The sequence below is a fragment of the Phaseolus vulgaris genome, chromosome 9 (genome assembly GCF_051622355.1).
Source record: "Phaseolus vulgaris cultivar YP4 chromosome 9, ASM5162235v1, whole genome shotgun sequence".
Lineage (NCBI taxonomy): Eukaryota > Viridiplantae > Streptophyta > Magnoliopsida > Fabales > Fabaceae > Phaseolus > Phaseolus vulgaris.
Window position 1 is genome coordinate 2,620,776 of NC_143506.1, and position 6,663 is coordinate 2,627,438.

General features: G+C 31.3%; 1 pseudogene; it reads left to right on the plus strand.

Moving 5' to 3' along the window:
• The first annotated feature begins 1,345 nt into the window (after positions 1–1,345).
• Positions 1,346–4,587, plus strand: LOC137820560 (uncharacterized; annotated as a pseudogene).
• Positions 4,588–6,663: the final 2,076 nt, after the last annotated feature.

Genomic DNA, 6,663 nt, shown 5'->3' on the forward strand with positions numbered 1-6,663 from the left:
GTAAGTGGACGTCTTAAACCATGAAATTCATTAAGTTATTCAATTAATACTGGATTTGTGAGATGTCATATCTTATTTTAAACTTTGATGACAGATACTCCAATGTCGGCTCAAATATCTTCTTTATGTTCTAAACTCCAAAAGTCATCTGACCATGTGCAAAATAAGAAATTATATCAGTTACCTTTGAATAGTAAGTACTCATTATGGAACACATCAAAAAATTGATGAAGAACAAATAGGTTGCAATTGTAATTTATTAATTACTGTTTATATGTATCCATTGTTGATATCAATAATTTGTCTATACAGGGGAAATTGAATTTATTCATTGTTCTGGAGGTGGACACCATTCTTACTCTGTCTCTCAAAAGAAAGCTATTAGATATCCTTTGAACATAATGAATTCATTTAGCAAAACTTTGCATTATCCTGAATCTTCTCCAAGTTATGAAAATAATGGTAAATTATCTTTAAGGTGCTTCCTCATATTGTGTATAGAACTATTCCCATATCTAACTATGATTATTTTATTTATCTCAGATGATGTATACAACAATTTTAGAAGTGAACTATATTCAAAATCTGAATTACAAGGTTAGCACATTATGTAATTGTTGATATTGTATAACTTCTGTAAGCATATTAGCAATTGTGTGAGAAAGTAAAGCATTTCTAATACATTATTAATTGATTCATAATACATCATATTAGAACTCATGATTCCTGTATAGAAACCAAAATTATATGAGTTCTTTTTAATTTTCAGATGTTCTTCATGTTGGTCAACCTTTGATTGAATGTGTTCACTGTGGAGCTGTTTTGTGGTATGAGGAACGAGCTGATAAATCAAAACGTCCACAAGAAGTTCAATTTTCTATATGTTGCCAAAAGGGAAAAGTACAACTACCTTTCCTACAAAGACCTCCAAAAGTGCTACACAAATTATTAAATGGTGAAGATCCTAGAAGCAAGCATTTCTTAGATAACATTAGAACTTACAACAGTATGTTCTCCTTTACTTCAATTGGTGGAAAGATTGATTCTTCTATGAATAATGGTAGTGCACCTCCTCAGTTCATACTTAGTGGCCAAAATTATCACTGTATTGGAAGTTTGTTACCAGAGGCAGGTTCAAATCCCAAGTTTGCACAATTGTATATATATGATACAGAGAATGAATTAATTAATAGAATGAGCCATTTTGAGTAAGTATTTATGTATTTACTCATACTTAAACATTCTATTTGTCGCATTGTTTATGGTTAATTCTGTTGGATATGGTTTCAGGTCAAATAATGATAAATCCATACTTGATAAATCACTGGTTGGTGATTTCATAAAGATGATTGATGAGTACAATGTTCTTGCTAAATCCTTTCAAAGAGTAAGGGATGTCTCTGTTCAGGATAGACCATCAGATTTTACACTTCGATTATTTAGAAATAGATTCAAAGATCCAAGAGTGTACAATACGCCGTCATCAGATGAAATAGCTGCTCTAATAGTGGGAGATTTTGCTAACATGGACGTAGGCAGAGATATAATTGTTAAGAAGAATTGTGGTAATTTAACAAGGCTTCATGAAACACATACCGCTTTCATTCCACTACAATATCCTTTGATGTTCCCCTATGGAGAAGATGGTTATCAAGAAAATATTCCAATAAGGGATCGGCACCGTGGCAGTGAAACTAGAAAAAGAATCTGTGTTTCCTTAAGGGAATTTATTGCATTCAGAATTCAAGAAAGAAATTGTGAGTTTGGTAACATAGTACATGCACGTAGGTTGTTTCAACAATTTTTGGTGGATTATTATACCATGATTGAAGCACAACGTTTGTCTTTCATTAGGGCAAATCAAAAATTAATTCGGTCTGAAATTTTGAATGGCTTACAAGAAGCAATTAACAGAGGAGAGACTGATTCTTCCTGCGTTGGTAGACGTGTGGTTTTGCCTTCATCTTTTACGGGTAGTATGCGTTACATGTTCAATAATTTCCAAGATGCTATGGCCATCTGTAAAAGATTTAGTTATCCTGATTTGTTCATAACAATAACATGCAATGTCAATTGGCCAGAAATTCGTGATGCTCTTGAGCCAAAAGGATTAAGTCCATCAGATAGACCTGATATTGTTTGTAGAGTCTTCAAAATCAAACTTGATCAAATGATGACAGATTTCAAGAAGAATAACTTTTTTGGTCAAACAAGTGCAGGTTATTATTTACAGTAGTATGTTTTCTGCATATACTTTTTTGCATATTCCCATAATTAATTCTGCATATATTTTTCTTTTGTTTCAGGAATGTACACCATTGAATTTCAAAAAAGAGGTTTACCACATGCTCATATACTATTATGGTTGGATGGATCAAACAAGCTGCAAAATTCAACAGATATTGATAAAGTCATATCTGCTGAATTACCTCACCCAAATTTGTATCCGAAATTGTTCAAAGTTGTCAAAAGCTACATGATACATGGACCATGTGGAGTGGCTAAATTAAATTCACCTTGCATGAAACAAGGTAAATGTTCAAAATTCTTTCCCAAAAAGTTTACATGTGTAACTACTATTGATGAAGATGGATATCCAATCTATAAACGTCGGAATAATGGAATTTTTGTGGAAAAAAATGGTATCCAAATGGATAATAGCAATGTTGTTCCATATAGTCCCCATCTTCTTATGAGGTATCAAGCACATGTGAATACAGAATATTGCAACAAGTCAAATTCTATCAAATATCTTTTCAAATATGTCAACAAAGGGCCTGACAGGGCTACAATGAAAATTATCAATGGTAGTACACAAGATGTTGATGAAATTAAGAATTATTATGATTGTAGATATTTATCTCCGTGTGAAGCTGTTTGGAGAACTTTTGGCTTTGACATACATTATAGATGGCCACCTGTACAAAAGTTATCATTTCATTTACAGAATCAACAATCCATTCTGTTTAAAGATGATGATAATCTTGATCAAGTATTTCAAAATAATGAATCTATGAAGACAATGTTTCTCGGTTGGTTTGATGCCAACAAAAAATATGTTGATGGAAGGAATTTGACATATGCTGAATTTCCAACCAAGTTTGTCTGGATTGCTACACAAAGACAATGGAAACCAAGGAAGCAAGGTCAGAATATTGGTAGACTCACCTATGTACCACCTGGATCTGGAGAATTTTATTACATGAGGATATTGTTAACTATTCAAAAAGGTTGTGTTGACTATGCTAGCATCAGGACAGTAAATGGGCAAATATTCAATACATATGAAGAAGCTTGCTATGCACTAGGGCTATTGAAAGATGACAAAGAATTCATTGATGCAATAAAAGAAGCAAGTGAATTAGCTTCTGGTCATGAACTCAGGCATCTATTTGTTTCATTATTGTTCATGAATACAATGTCCAAACCGGATGTGGTTTGGAATGCTTCTTGGAAATTACTGTCAGACGGAATTTTATACCACAAAAGAAAGGAGTTACAGTTGCCAGGTACTGATTCTTTAAAATGAAAATTTTAATTACATAGTTTCAACTATAAATTATGAACGTGTTTTGTATATTTGAAAAATGTTAGGTCTTCAAATTGAGGATAAAGAACTACATGATCTTTGCTTATTAGAAATACAAGAGTTATTGATGGCAAATGACAGGTCATTACAAGAGTTTGTTTGTTTGCCACAACTTGATCCTTCTCATTCATCTTTCTTTCAAAATAGCTTTATTATGGATGAACTTAACTACAACAAAGATGAAATGGTAAAAGAGCATACATCATTATTGAAATGTCTCACTGCTGAGCAACTAAATGTTTATGAAAACATCATTTCATCAGTTGTCTCTGAAAAGGGTGGTTTTTTTCTTTCTATATGGTTATGGTGGAACAGGAAAAACTTTCATTTGGAGAACATTATCTGCTGCAATTAGATCTACAGGAAAGATTGTGTTAAATGTAGCATCGAGCGGAATTGCTTCTTTATTGCTTCCTGGAGGGAAGATAGCACATTCTAGATTTTGTATTCCTATTTTAATAAATGAAGACTCGACTTGCAACATAGCTCAAGGAAGTCATAGGGTCAGGCTTTTAATTGAAACAAAATTGATTATATGGGATGAAGCACCAATGATGAATCGAATGTGCTTTGAAGCCTTTGACAGAACTTTGAGAGATCTTATGAGAACGGTGCATGAAGAAAATAGTAAGAAACCATTTGGTGGGAAGGTTGTGGTCTTAGGAGGTGATTTCAGGCAAATATTGCCAGTTGTAAAAAAAGCATCAAGATATGATGTTGTGAAGTCAACAATCAACTCTTTTCATCTTTGGCTAAGTTGTGAAGTCTTAAAACTTTCTCAGAATGGTGAGTGTTCACTGGAAATCCCACATGATCTATTGATTGAGGCCACTGAAACCCCTTTGTTGTCATTGGTTAATTTTGTTTATCCTAATTTTTTAACTAACATGATGTCTCCTGGGTACTTTGAGGATGGAGCAATACTTTGTCCCACAACTGAATCAGTAGAGCAAGTGAATGATTTTATTTTATCTCTATTAATGAATAAAATGATATAATATTGATAATTAAATGGAAACTTAACATGAGCTATACAATAAATTACTAATTTAAAAAAGGTATTTATATATTTTTATTAATGTCAATTGAATTCTTAAAAACTTTGTCTTTCTTTCTAAGATTTTCAAAATCCTAAATAAATAAAAATTCTTATGATTTTTAAACCAAAATTTGATTCAAAATTCTAAATATATCCATATCCTAAAATGTTTAATGTCATTCTTGAATAAAAATCTAAAATTAATAAAATTTCTAAGTTTTTCAAAATCATAAATAAATACAAATCCTAAATATTTTTATTTCCTACTTAAATAAAAATATAAAAAAAATATATCCATTTTTACTTCCACAAACGGCGACTATGTACACTGCAAAACGCCGCTTCCACAAACGGCGACCATGTACACTACAGAACGCCGCTTCCACAAACGGCGACCATGTACACTGCAGAACGCCCCTTCCACAAACGACGACCATGTACACTTCAGAACACCACTTCCACAAACGGCGACCATGTATACTGCAGAACACCACTTCCACAAACGGCGACCATGTATACTGCAGAACGCCACTTCCACAAACGGCGACTATGTACACTTCAGAACGCCACTTTTACAATGTTTACCTTCTTCATTTCCTTCGTAAAAATTTTTGGTAACTAATTCATAGTATTTTCTTTTAAACCATAAATTAAATCACACAAAAAAAATAATGACAAATTTATTGGCTTTGATTTTCATTTCACATGATTTTATGAACAAAATATAAATTATAATATTGAAAAGTTAATGAATAAAATGATATAATATTGATAATTAAATGGAAACTTAACATGAGCTATACAATAAATTACTAATTTAAAAAAGGTATTAATATATTTTTATTAATGGCAATTGAATTCTTAAAAACTTTGTCTTTCTTTCTAAGATTTTCAAAATCCTAAATAAATAAAAATTCTTATGATTTTTAAACCAAAATTTGATTCAGAATTCTAAATATATCCATATCCTAAAATATTTAATGTCATTCTTGAATAAAAATCTAAAATTAATAAAATTTCTAAGTTTTTCAAAATCATAAATAAATACAAATCCTAAATATTTTTATTTCCTACTTAAATAAAAATCTAAAAAAAAATATATCCATTTTTACTTCCACAAACGGCGACTATGTACACTGCAGAACGCCGCTTCCACAAACGGCGACCATGTACACTGCAGAACGCCACTTCCACAAACGGCGACCATGTACACTGCCGAACGCCACTCTTACAAACGGCGACCATGTACATTGCAGAACGCCACTTCCACAAACGGCGATTATGTACACTGCAGAACGCCACTTTTACAATGTTTACCTTCTTTATTTTCTTCGTAAACATTTTTGGTAACTAATTCATAGTATTTTTTTTAAACCATAAATTAAATAACAAAAAAAAATAATCACAAATTTATTGGCTTTGATTTTCATTTCACATGATTTTATGAACAAAATATAAATTATAATATTGAAAAATTAATAGATAAAATGATATAATATTGATAATTAAATGGAAACTTAACATGAGCTATACAATAAATTACTAATTTAAAAAATGTATTTTTATATTTTTATTAAGGTCAATTGAATTCTTAAAAACTTTGTCTTTCTTTCTAAGATTTTCAAAATCCTAAATAAATAAAAATTCTTATGATTTTTAAACCAAAATTTGATTCAAAATTCTAAATATATCCATATCCTAAAATATTTAATGTCATTCTTGAATAAAAATCTAAAATTAATAAAATTTCTAAGTTTTTCAAAATCATAAATAAATACAAATCCTAAATATTTTTATTTCCTACTTAAATAAAAATCTAAAAAAAATATATCCATTTTTACTTTCAAAAACGGCGACTATGTACACTGCAGAACGCCGCTTCCACAAACGGCGACCATGTACACTGCAGAACGCCACTCCCACAAACAGCGACCATGTACACTGCAGAACACCACTCTTACAAATGGCGACCATGTACATTGCAGAACGCCACTTCCACAAACGGCGACTATGTACACTGCAGAACGCCACTTTT